Genomic DNA, 14,672 nt, shown 5'->3' on the forward strand with positions numbered 1-14,672 from the left:
ATGTAGGTATACTTTGCATTTAAATAATCACGTCTTCCCAGTTTAGGTCTTGGAGCATCTAATAATGAGATGATGAGTGGAAATGTCAAAATGTGCAGTTCTGGGCTACTCCAGGACCACTGGACTGAGAAACACTGATCTGGATGACTCAGTCAGCTCACACACCTCCCACTGATGGAGATGTGAGATACATGGAAGATGTGTCTGTGCTTGAACAATAAGCAACAGTGACTTGTTCCATACTGCCATTGCTCATATAAATGCAGTCGGATTAAAAAAGGAACATTGTCTTATTAAATTAAAATAAACATGATTTTAGACCAGTGTCATTTTAGTATAATTAGCATTTTATAGTATTTACTAATATATTGAATTACTGATTTTTTTTTTTCATTTAAATTTTAGATTTAATAATTTTCTTATGTGCTTATTTTTTATTTTTTTTAGTAAATCAGCTTGTATTTATTTTACTTTTCAAAGCAACATTTAATTTTTTTTGTTTTGTTTTGTTTAGTTTAAGCATTATTTCATGTACCAAAATCATTATTTGAATAACCGGATTATTATAATTTTTTTTATACTTTTACCTCAATCGCTTGAATACTTTTAGTTTCAGTTTTAGCAAACAATAAAGCACTCCTTTAGACAATAAATGGCATTTCTTCATTAGTATGCACCATGCTTTTAAAACTGATCTTTAACGGGCATGTCAACCAAATTTTGATTAAGGTCAGTACTTTTCAATAAAGGTCAGAATTAAAAACAAGTGCACAAATGACTCATGTTTTTAAGAAGACATTCATCTCCAGTAATTTCTGTAGCGACAGTTCAAGTGTTAGCGCACAATGACTGCTGTGATTTGCTCTAAACAAAACAAATCAGTGTTGAAAATGCTGATCATTCATTTAACGTGAGAGACTCAAAGTGAAGTTGATGATTTCATGTGACAGGATAATATGCACCAACATCTTGTGTGATATCAAAGATGCACATGCTGAATCTTGCATCAAAGTAATTCAATCAGATCCCTCCATGCCATATGGCAGCTCTTAAATGCAGCTGGGTTTGATGTCAAGGGCTCTGCCGCTAACTGAAAGCTACAAAGAGCCTAACACGGGTTAGCTGAGTAGATTCTACAGTACTACATTTTATTCCAATGCCACTCTCAGCAAACAAACGGCTAAAAGTCTATCTTCAGGATTTTCTTCAGCAGCCTCATTTACGCATAGAAATAGCAATTAGTTTTTGGGATTAAAGATGAGGGTTTATATTGAGAGGTTTATATTTCCCTCATGATGTTTTATCAGCAGTTAATAATGTGCCCAATCAATTAAAAGAGCATAAAATTACACAACATAATTACGGGCAGATTATGAATAACAGAGCAGAAATATGGGTCTGAAAAGAAACTGTTACTGGATTTGACAGAAACCAATGTTCATAAGTTGTTTCAAATATCTGTTTACATGCTCCCTGTCTTTAAACCAGGGTTGCCAGACAACCAGTGCATCCCTCCTGTAGCAAAACGTGCCTTCGGGCAAGACTGGGGGATTGTGGGAAAATGGAGCCAGATGAGTGCACATACATGACAGAAGAGCTGATCACCCCCCGGCATCTCCCTGTGCTTCAATCTATCTCTTTCTTTATCTCTGATCACCTCCAATGTCTCTTACTCCCTCTCGACGTCTCAGCTGTGGGGCTCAGTGGAATTTGGGAATCATGGATTTCTTCATGCATCCTTTTGTAAAGTCTGACTCCCTACTGGCTGTGCACAATTGCCATTAAAGTGTCTCTTTCCCACAGTATCGCTTAACCCCTCTTCGGCTTTTCTTGCATCAATCTAGCCATCTATTAGATGAGAATACTTTCTTTTATATTTCCCTGTTCAGTTCTTCAGCGTTGACCTTAAAACAAGCTCTTATAATGGGCCAAAAGATCTGGATGCTTGGCCAGTTTTATATATCCCACGCACATTTATTTATTGTTAAGGATAGTTTCAGCTCTATTTGGTCTTACTAGTTGAGCTCAATTATCAAAACTAACTCTAATGACTACACAGTCGAGGGTAGCCTGAATTAGTTTGCCCCTTTGAAATGGAATTCCCAAAGTGTCTTAATACCAGCAACTCCGTCTGTCTTCAAAGGGAACTTTTAATGAGGGAATCTGTTACACAAACTAAAACCGATTACCCCGCGCTGCATCTAAAATTCCCCTAATATACGAACGTCCCCTGGTCATTCAAATGACAGTAAATGCTTCTCCCTTAACAAGCAATGACATTCATTTCTGGCTTGTAGCCAGATTACTTCATACATGGCTAATACCCCATTGAACATGTCTGTCAATCTGTGCTGATTTCCTCTGGACCAAGCTGCATTCCCAATAGCTGAGTTTCTGACATAGGAAACACAAACTGCTGTGCGAAATGATTAACTGAGTGATTTTGTCGGTAATTGTGTTGGTGTAAGGTACAAAATGAACAATAAGCGTTTGGCTGTGTTCTATTAGCAAGATGTCCACATCGCTTCGAAACACATAAAGAGGAAATTTCACACTCTGATTTCTGGCCTTCTTACACACAGCACTACAAATGACAATTAAATGATAGCAGCGTCTCAAAATTGAACGCAGCACCCAATTTATTAAGCTATGTGATTGTTCATTATGAAAGAAAAACATTCAGAAATTTAAATACAAATCAGCAGCTCATGAGCAGAATAATGTTTCAGCTCAAGGAATGATGTCTTATCAGGAGTAAGTCAAATCAATGTGTATTTAAGTAATATCACAAGCTTTTTTTTACAGATCTTGACTATGGTTTTGATCAATCATAAATTTATATTATTTATATATTATATATTATTTCATAACATTTATATTATTGTTGATCCAATGTTTAAACTTAGTTCACCCCAAAATTACGATTATGTCATTAAGTACTTACCCTCATGTGGATCCAAACCTGTAAACCCTTAGTTCATCTTCAGAACACAAATTAAGCTATTTTTGATGAAATCCAAGAGCTTTCTGAAGATGAAAAAAGGTCTTATGGGTGTGAGTAATAAATGACAGAAAATGTGAATGTGTGAATTTTCCCTTTAATTAATTTGTTTTAGTTGTTTAAATATTTATGCATTAAATAAATTTTATTTCTTAACACCATTTGTATAAAGCCAAACCAAGTAAAGAACTGTTCATTGAAAGCAACACATTAATAAATATGATTTATAAAATATAACATAACTGGTGGCTCAACCATGGCAATTATTTCTGAACAGTTTTTGGAATGTAGAATGACATTTTCAAACATGTAAACTATTTATATATTATATATAATGTTTTTTTTTATTAATTACATTTTTATATATATATATATATATATATATATATATATATATATATATATATATATATATATATATATATATATATATATATTGTTCATTTGACGTCTTTCTCTGAATTTTACAATGTTTATCCCCTTGAGATGACAATATGAAGACCAAATATGTGACCCTGGACCACAAAACCAGTCTTACGTAAGTGTCAGTTTTTAGAAATGGAGATTTTTACATCAACTGGAAGCTGAATAAAAAGCTTTCCATTGATGTGTGGTTTGTTAGGATCGGAGAATATTTGGTCAAGATACAACTATTTGAAAACCTGGAATCTGAGGGTGCAAAAAAAAATCTAAATATTGAGACAATCTCCTTTAAAGTTGTCCAAATTACGTCCTTAGCAATGCATATTACTAATCAAAAATGAGGTTTTGCTATATTTACGGTTGGAAATTTACAAAGTATCTTCATGGAACATGATCTTTACTTAATATCCCAACGATTTTTGGCATAAAAGAAAAATCAATAATTTTGACCCATACTATGTTTTTTTGGCTATTGCTACAAATATACCTGTGCAACTTATGACCGGTTTTGTGCTCCAGGGTCACATATACTCTCCTAATATACAAAATTTTCAAGCGACACATGAAAACTCTACTCTTTCATCACTCTCCTTGTCATTCGATTCCATCCTAAATAATAATAATATTAATAAAAAAAACTTTGCGTTCTCTTTCCTTAACCCCTCCCTGTCTAGCTTGTACTAATCTGGGCTGCGTTTTCCAAAAGCATCATAAACCTAAATTGACTGTAACTCCATTGGTGGCAATGGGTCTATAATGTTCTTAGGCTTACGATCCTTTTGGGAAACTTAGCACCTATAAATGCCTGAGACTTTTTTACCATGACACTACCTGTGTTTATTTGCCTCTTTATGACGACTCACTTGTTGTATTCCTCAATTGTAAGTTGCTTCAGATAAAAGCATCAGCTAAATCAACAAATGTACATGTAAACATATAATAATGAATTTTTTTTGACATTTTATCAACTTTTTTCTCTAAAACCCCTAACAAGACCATTTGTGTAAAGGCAACAAGTAAAGTGCACCACTGCACCGCATTTAACCTGATGTCCATTTGTTTTCATTTTTGAATCTCGTTTAACTGCATAGTAAAGACATTTCTAGTTCAGTGATCAATATACATTTCCAGTATTGCCTATAAAATCCAGGTGCATTTCAGTTTTTTGACCATGGTAATCATGTGACGAGCTATTGTATAACATTTTGTCAAACTACTCTACATTTAGTCATCAGATTAACTCATGGCACCATCATTCCCCTCCAACTAAAGCTCATCTGGGATGACACGATGCTGCTGCTCTTGCGGTGCTTCCTCGGGCTTGTTTACTCTGGTCCAGTTTTCAACAGCAAAACTAGTCCAAGCAAGTAATTAGCAGAGGAAGATGAACGATAACACAAGAATAGCAAGCAGACCCCTCTGTTTGTCAAAACAAACACCATGCGATTGAGGCGCCGACCTGCTGGTCTGTCTCGACACGTGAGGTATTATTTCACTTCGCACAGTAGAAAAAAACGGGGCCACTTCTGTGCACAGCAACAGCCGGGAACAGAAGACCCCCCCCCCCCCAAAAAAAAACCCCAGAGACGTTATACTGTACTGGAAATTCACCAGTGAAACCGATATGCCTGATTTCAACAGAGAATCCGATTTTCTCCGGTCCAGTAGCGCCAGCTGTGTGTCTGTGCTCGTGGTCAGACTGTTGTCAGCAGCCTGCAGCACAAGCGACAGATGGAAACGCTGCATTAAAAAGGTGTGATGTGGTCCGAGACGAGGTGATATGCCTAGCACCCTCCAAAAAACACCTCTACCTCAATCATCCTCCACTTCACAGCTCACGCCTAAAGAGATAGATAGTACAAGAGAAGACATGCCAGTCCCTCGATTAAAAGAAGACGGGGGAAACAGATGAATATTGGCTATCTGTTTTCGTAAGTTGTCCCAACCACCTGTTGCGTCTCTCTGTGAGTGTGTTATTGATCGGCTCGCGTGTGGTTGGAGGCGATGCGAGTGATTGGGGGAGAAGGCTAATCCTGCTCATCCTCTTTTTCACTGGAGTTAGCGTGCTGGGGGAGATGCCTCGTCTCCTCTCTTCACCGCTGTGACCTGAATACAGAGCGTGTCTTGGTTCAGCCTGGAAGAGCGTTGTTTTGATACGGATGTCTGCATAACTAGATGTCAAGCTGTCTGAGCGTGAGGTCATGTTAACATAAAGAAAAACCACCCTGTTCTCTTAGCTTCAAGGAATGTTAAAATCCAGGTATTTGAGTATCATTTTTCATCCTTGGGATTGTTCAATTCTTTGCTAACAGGGACCCTGTAAGGTTAACTGATGCAAGCTTCTGAAAAACAGAGATTCAGTTCTCTTTGTGAAACTTGAGGGATCAACTCGGCCCCAAAATAATCATTAAGTCATCATTTACTCACCATCGTGTTTCCTTTCAAACTCATATGACTTGCTTTTGTCCGTGGAGAATTTTTAGTACTGGTTGCTCTTTTCTATCCTAATATTAATAACGAGGACTAAAGCATTCAAGGTTCAAAAAGTTTTTCATAAATGTAGTTCTTAAGGCATGTGTGCTGCATTCCAAGTCTTCTGAAGCCATGAGTGAAAAACAGACATTTTCACTACTTAAGTTGCTGATAAATCAGTCAGAGGACTCAACCATTCATGAATTTCTCTCATTACTGAACAAATATTTTAAGTTCACTCACATTTGCTGTTGTTTGGTGAATTTTCAACATAGGCTCATTAGAAGTACGTGCCTCTACATACATTTCTGTGAAACTCAAAAAACGTACCTGTACATACGATTCGCTGCAGTTTCCAGTTGAAATGAACACTAGAGGCAGTAAAACTCCTTTTCATTCAAATTAAAAGTATTTTATTTAAACCCTTTTATTCATTTTCACACAAAATCTGATTTGCAGGTCCACAGTTTTGAATAATAAATCCTAATTTTTGCATAATTACTTGTTACTTGAGTTTTAAAAAATGGCACGGCTGCATCAACAAATGCATATTTTTACAAATGCATTTTTATATCGAGGCAAAATCAAGTCATTTTAATAGGAATCAATGTAATCGGGAATTTCACATGATGGTAAAGATTGCAATAAAGCTGCTGTATGTAATATTGACCGACAGTGGTTGAAATGAGTTCTGCAGTCCAAATTCAAAATATTGGAGAGAAATGTTTCTCCAGCCCCTCCTCAGACTCCTCAGGTAAAATCTGTGATCTCTGACCCTAGTTTGTTTGCTGGCTTCCAAGGCTGCAATACACTGTGTTTTCTGCCAAATGGTAACCCAGGATGTCAAAATGTCATTGGGTAAATTGGCAGTGAGCAGAATCACACAGACCACAACAAAAACAGAGATTCCGACACAGGACACGCATTTCAATGTAGAATAAATGGCTGTAGTGTTGTTTTTTAGGGATACAGATATGTGAACTTAGCATGTTTCCTAAATATCTAATACCATATTATGCTTTAGGACCTTCAAAAACTTATGACCTGAATACAGAGCATGTCTTGGTTCAACCTGGAAGAGCATTGTTTTGATACTGATGTCTGCATAACTAGATGTAATACTTGTATGATGCTTTTTTTTTTTTTTTGCCATTCTGGAAGTTGACTGCCCCAGTCCTCATTTACAATTATATTGAAAAGAGTGACCGGGATATTCTTCAAATTTCTCCTTTTGTGTTCTGCATAAGAGAATCACGCACCATTGGAATGACATGACGGTAGGGAAGTGATTAAATAATTTTCATTTTTGGATGAACTATGCCTTAAAATTTTCTTTATCATGACTCCAAATCATGTCTTAAAGGGCATCAGTTGTTGCTTGCATCTGTGAAGACACAAGCAGCACTGAGCAGCAGTTAAGGCCCAATGTTGCCCCATTTTTAAAAAGACTCTATTAAGTGTCGAGACAATTGACAGCAATTAAGGTGCTTAGAGGGAGGCATTTACTCAAATGTCTCTTTCTGTTGCAGTTGGCTTCTCCGGCCCAGGTAATTTCGAACCAGTCTTAGGGAATGAAAACAGGTTGCCTCTGCAATTGTGTGTCAGTCTAATAATGGAATCTCGTAAGTCACAAGGGACAGGCTCATTTTTACAAAGCAACAGAGAAAGTCCATTACCCTCTGTGTTGCCTACCTTATGGTGCCTTTTATTTCTTATTTGAAACTCTTGGTTGAGTTATAGCACGGTCTGAAACACAGAGAAACAGGAGCTACAGAAGAGGGGAGAGACAGCAGACAGCCAGATCCAGAAGCCCTCTCTTCTTTGCCACCTTCGGCAATGACGGGTCTAAAAATATCTACAAGCTTCAATGAGCATGATCTTTCCATTGAGGACACTATCACCATCCCCACTCATCTCACAGCTGCGAGGAAACTAATAACCAGTGACTCCTATGCAAACAGTCAAATTATTTGGAAATTGTCAAACTGTTAATAACTAGGACAGATCAATCATTGATGTGTAAACATACTGCAATAACGTGATGCTTGTTATAGTGCCCAAACAGTTGGTAGATTGAGGTTTAAGATGCACCGTGATATAGAATTTTAATTGGTAGCAGCTCCACAGAGCAAGTAATGCATGCTCATACTATGAAATGGGCAATTTTTCAAGTTTGATTAGGTAATTTTAGTTTTTAAAGGTTTCTGGCTGTTAATAATTGCATTTTAGATTTGAAGGAAAATTAATCAATTTTAATAAATGTCAGGACACAATTATGGCTTCAGAAAGGTAATCATTTAATTTTACATCACTGTTGTGCTCAAAGTCATGAAACTACAAGGTGAAAATCATGGAAAACCTGCACACCTTATATCTATCTCTATATCATCTATCTATCTATCTATCTATCTATCTATCTATCTATCTATCTATCTATCTATGTTTTATTATTTTTCAATTTTTTTGTTAAAATTGGTATCAGTTATTTATTGTTAAGGTTTCTTGTTTACAAATATGTATAGGAGAACACAGATGTTTTCATTAAGGAAGTAAACTCATAGATTTGTGCCATTGCTTTCCAAGCAATATAATAATATAATAATATAATAATATAATATATATATATATATATATATATATATATATATATATATATATATATATATATATATATATATATATATATATATAATTTTTTATATATATATATATATTTTCAATGACTTCTAATAGAGTTTTTGTCTGCTGCATTTATTTCTCATTGTTTTATTGTTTTGCCCATTTTATTTATTCATAAGTTTGCTGCTGCTGCTATGCATTTTAAGTGCTCTGCAGCTGAACTTCTCTCTGCCGATTAATCAGATTTTGTGTTTTTCAATGTGTAAGTGCAGCAATGGTGTTTAACAACACATCAGGTTCATTTCTTTCCATCACGACCGGGTTGACTAATTCACAAATAAGATTAATGTCTATTATGCCTTCGCCTTAAGGTGGGAACATCATTTGGCTGTAATCTCTATAAGAGACCCTTCAGCTTCCTGTCAGGCTACTGCTATTGTCTGGTTTTTTGCCCGTACAAACCACTTCCAGTAAAAGGGTCTGTGAATATGAACCCCCACACGTTTCATTGTGCGCCTCTGAGCCCTTTTGTTTTTTCATTTCCTATTCCCATGTTTTGGCACAGCTTCTCAGCTGTTGGTTCTGATCCTTTTAAATTGTTGTTTCTGATTATGCGCGTGTGACAAGCCCAACTATTCTATCTCAGAAATGTCAATTGGCTCTGACTGATTTTCATTTGAGCTGTCTACTCCCAACACGGCATTGATTTCTAATGAGAGAGCTGAGTAAACACTGTCATTTGAGGAAATACATATGCTGATTATAAACTTCTCTATACTGAGGGAAATGATGGCTCACTGATATCTGTCCGCTCCCTCAATCCCTAATGAAAAATATGGAGCGGCAGATTTGTTACTTCATTGGGCTAATTGAGTGTGACAGGCAAAGAGCAAGGAAGAGGGGGGGGTGATAAAGCAGCACACAGAAGCTGCCAAAGGCCACACTGGCAGGACAAGCTCACCCCAGGTGCTCATGGGGGTTTCATAGGATGACTAGTGTTTGGATGAGCAGTGATGCTGCTGAGGCCAGCAGGGCATGGGAAGACGGGAGAGGAAGAAAGGCCAATGATCACTCAGACTTGCGAGCCTTGGTGAGGCCACTGCTTGGGGCAGAAACCCACGGCAATGTGGCATAAACATGGCTAAATATTCACTTTCAATAAGCATGTGTACATCGTGTTAGTAAAGAAATCAAATTGTTTTGGCAAACATTATGGAGATATTAAGATTCCATCTCCTATGCTGTCTTGCAGACTAAAAATGAGCTCCTAAAACTTGCATTTTTTACCCAAGCCTCTTCTGAACCTGGCACATTGCACTACTGGAGACTCCAGGTTGGTTGTAGTTCAGCAAAATGGTGGCACTGGAGACTAAATGGTTCCTGATGGCTTTACATTTAATTCTTCACATTAATTCTTAAATCTTTTGCAGTTAACCTTCATTTTCATCTCCACCTGTTTTTTTTTTTTCACCTTGCTGAGCCAGTGAGCATTTTGCTCTCCAGTGGTCATGTCTTAACTTTGCAATTTCTGTATTGCATTAGTTTTGAATGTTTCTCATGGGGACTTTTTAGTCTGAGTTAAACCTCTTTTGGCTCATTTTATCATAAAGTAAAACATTGCTAATAATTCTGCACACCTGAATATAAGGAGTTTTTCTGGTTTTTCAGTCTTCATGGACAATTATATATCACTTCTAAATGATTAAATACAAAATGAATAGTAGTTATTAAGATTGATGTAGTTTAGAATTTAGTAATGTGCTTGGGAAAAAAATATCATCAGAATATCAATGTGCCTAATAATTATGCACACGGTGTATAGACTTAAATAGTCACATAGTCTATAGTCTCAAATGTAGTTTATAATATATACTTTATACATGATGTCGGGGGAATCGAAGAGCTGTCAAATTAGAGCTTCACTTAATGGCCATCTGTGTCGCTAATAACAAGATTTTCTAAATTCTACTGTACATATAGCCCCTTTAGTAGTAAGTAGTAACGTAATAATGACATTGTTGACATAGTCCATAGACATCAGTGGTTCAACCATAATTTTACTTAGCTACAAGAATACTTAATTTGCACAAAGAAAACAAAATGTAAAACTACGGTCGAGCCACTGATGTCACATGGATTATTTTAACAATGTCCTTACTACCTTTCTGGACCCGGGAATATTTCAGTTGCATTGATCCCTATGGAGGATCAGAAAGCTCTCGGATTTCATCAAAAATATTTTAATTGCTGTTCCAAAGATGAACAAAGGTCTTATGGGTTTGGAATGGCATTAAAGTTGAGTTATTAATTACAGAATTAAAATTTTTGGGTGAACTTAAAAATAAGAATAATTTAGCATTATACTATTAAAAATAAAGGTTATTTATAGGCATCAAAGGTTTCATGAAGAACATTAACATCCATGAAACCATTTAATAACAGCTTCTTTACAGTGGAAAAGTTCTTCAGATTAGGCTATTAAAATGTTCTTTATACAATAAATAAATTGTTCTTCTAAAAACTGTTTACTTAAGCATTCTTTGGGGAACCTAAAATGGATCTATGGCATAAAAATATGAAAATCTCAGTTTGAGACCTTGACTTTTAGGATTGTAGAAATAATCTGCATTACAGAAGGAAAGATCTGACATCCCAAAACTTTCTTTTGAAAACCTTTAATAACGCTGGCATACTGCAGGGAGACATCAAGATGAATGCCAGTGCATTTTGTTTCCAAAAAATAATAATAATTCAAATCTTGATTTTAAACCCTATAATACTTAAATGCACTAGACAGTAAAAGGCCCTTTAAGGCCTGTAAGTGGGCCCCTTATTAGAGAGGAAATAAATAAGCATCATCTGAGCAATCATTGCTGTCTTTCCCTCTTTCTGTTTCTCTCTTTCTTTCTCACACTTGCACTCACAGTCTCCCACTTTCTTTTTCACAGTCCCAGGCGTCATTGCAGGTCAGCATCCATCCTGGGTCTGTTGCCTAATTAACAGCACGCAGCCAAAAAGAAACCCGACCAAAAAGAAAATAAACACAAATAGCACAGAAATAAATATCATAGAAAGTTAATCGAGACAAACTTAAAAGTCAAGTCTGAAATTCATACAATCAGTGAGGCTCAAATTTGTTTGGACCCCAACATTCTTTGAAATGTCTCCTTTTATTTTCCACAGAAGAAAGAAAGTCAAGTTTGGCGTGTGGTGGATGGGGCTTGCAAGCTTTAAAACCAATTATAATTTTGAAGAAACCATAACCCAGGTTTATACATTGACAGTATGTAGGCTTGACTAACAAACTCCACCGCAGCTGCTCTCACTCCTTCTTCATCTCTTTCTTTTACCCTTTATTTTCCCTTCTCTCATGTCATCTTCTAAAATATACAGTTACGTTTCTTTTTCTAAATGAATGAGGCTTACCCAAATTAGCCACTCTGGAGCACGGCTGGGCACCATGGGATGGGTGTGCGGCTATTTAAATAATGTCAGGGCCTGTGAAGGGAAGGAGGGAGCAGACAAGCAGACTAATAACCAGATTTCAGCAACATGGCACTCTCACTCTGTCTTTCTCTCCCCCTTTCCCTCTCTCTCTCTGAAGAAAATTATTTCTTGGACTAAAAATACCCATATCCCTGCCAAAAATACTTTCATCTCCAAGCACCAAAGATGTTCTAATTCATTAAGAGCTCCTCCACTGAATGGACCTCAAGCGAAAGAGCGCGAGAACAAATAAATGACGGATCGAGCATTAATTAAACGGAATAGCCGCGCTGACGTTAACACAAAACACGTCACTTGTTTTTAGTATATTATAGAAACGTGAAGGAGCGTGAATATTGCACATTCCTGGTGAATTCTCGTTTCTCCCGGGGTGCCGCTCTCACGGATCATGTAACACTGGTTTATCAAAATGCCTAAGGAGTCTTTTACCAATGGTGTTGCAAAATGTCATCACACTGTTCTTGTCAGGGATAATATGGACAATTAGTGTGCGCACAGGCCCGGGAAGATAAAAAACTAAAATTACAGGTCCATGTTTTGGATGGAGTTCATTCAGGAATGCAATATTTTTTAGAAGTGAGCAGCACTCTATGGCATTTCTAGGCCTAGAGTGAAGCATTAATTCTTAATTGTTTACAGAGGAATTTGTTTACGTCTCTGTAAACACCACTGCGGTTGTTAGTGTGCCTTCAAACACACAGTCTGTGCATTACTGAAAGAAAATGCAAATTGAGGCATAAATGTCTGTTAAATTACAGTCAAATGGCCTTGATTAATTCAATTAACCACCAGAAACCTTCTGATCTGCTTTCACATCTTAATGAGCACTATCTCATTGCATATTTTCGTTTTGGTGCGCATGAGTTTTTTGCCGGTCACTAGTTAGCCGACAAGTCTTTGATTGAGTCAAATGTGATTTTCCTTTTCCTGGTGCATTTACAAATGTGGACGAGTGCAATCATAAAAGCAGCTATGCCGTTTTCTTTATTTATTTTTCAAGAAAGCTTGTAAAGGAAAATGATTAATATTCAGCCTTGAAGCTTTATATTTAAGGTTACACTGAGTCGAGCAGTAAAGAACATAAAGCCCGAGTTACAGTATCCAGCTTTCATTTCTTTTGAAACAAAGCAAGCACTATAAAAGGGTGTGAATTATTAAAGGGAGAGTCTGAATTTGAACCTCCACTGAAAACTGTGCTGACTTACTGTTTTTGGGTTTTCCTCCCTCCCTTGAAACGGAACTGAGATATTTTTTCGACATAATTAAATGGGAGAGCGGGGGTGTTATACATGCATTGCAACATTGTCTAATAATTCTAATTGGACTATTTTTAACCCACCATTTCCCATCCATACAGTTCTCTGCATGTTTGCTGGGCCCGAGTTTAACATCAGCTATCAGTGCTTATCAATGTAAACAGTACCACATTGTGACACTCAGATATACAGCGCATTCTCATAAAGACCGCAAGCACACACAACCATATTAATGCCAGAGCTGTTTTTATAAACAAGTGTAAAGAAGAATATTGCATTTGACCATTTTTATCAAGCCAACCATCTACTAATCTTTGGCCACCGATGCAGACTGTATGAGATACATTTTGCTTCAGTGAACATACAGATCTGAGACCAACACACCATAGACCTAAAGCACTAAAGAATATCTTTTGGTATGCTAATTGTAGTCTAGTATATTTTTTTTTTATCTATAAATTAATGCCACTGGAACTCCTGATAAATCATATAAGCAGATGCATAGGAAAAATAAAAGCAAAAGGTCTAAGAAAAATTAAGAATCTCACACACCTCTAATTTGATTCATGTTTAAACAATGCCTGATGAAGGCCTTTTGCATGTTTGTAAGCAGTGTGCATACTGTTAAAAATATGTATAGCCTGAATGCACCTTAAGTTGCTTTGGATAAAAGTGTCTGCTAAATGCATAAATGGAAATGGAAATATTAAAATATAGCATATATTTATTTGATTTAAAATGTGAAATTCATTTAAATCATGCATCAGAGCTTTTGATTATTAATCATAAAAAAGCAACCTCCTGTCTTTTCTCAGTGCTTACAGAACATAAGCAACATTAATAAAAAAATATAATAATAATAATAAACATCCATATTTACTTCTACATTCTCAGTGAATGTGTATGTGTATGATAGATAGATAGAGTGAAACTGCCAAAAGGTGTCTGTTATGTTTAGGGTGTAATAATGCTATTTGACTTTATTTAAGAACCACCATCTCAATGTGAATCACCGTCGTAACTCAAATTGTCTGATCTAGATCTCCACCTAGTGACCATTACATGATGTTGCTGTTAGTTTTTTTAAACACCTATTTAATGCATTAGTAGCCTATTCAAAACATCTAATTACTTGCTACTTTCACTAATAATCATTCCTTCTACTAATTCACATTTTACTGAATTCAAATTAGATTAAAAGCTAGAACTCGCTGTAATTCTACTCCATAATGAGTTTTAGCTTCGCTTGGAGTCCCAGCATTAATTTACAGACCCATGCCAGTAATTTGACCTCCCGCTGACTGCAGTGACACAGGAGGCAGTCTAATGACAAACTAATGACACAGTCTCCTGGCAACAGCGGACGCTGATGATGATTACACCTGTGGCTTCCA

Source organism: Carassius auratus, chromosome 38 (genome assembly GCF_003368295.1).
Source record: "Carassius auratus strain Wakin chromosome 38, ASM336829v1, whole genome shotgun sequence".
NCBI classification, from domain to species: domain Eukaryota; kingdom Metazoa; phylum Chordata; class Actinopteri; order Cypriniformes; family Cyprinidae; genus Carassius; species Carassius auratus.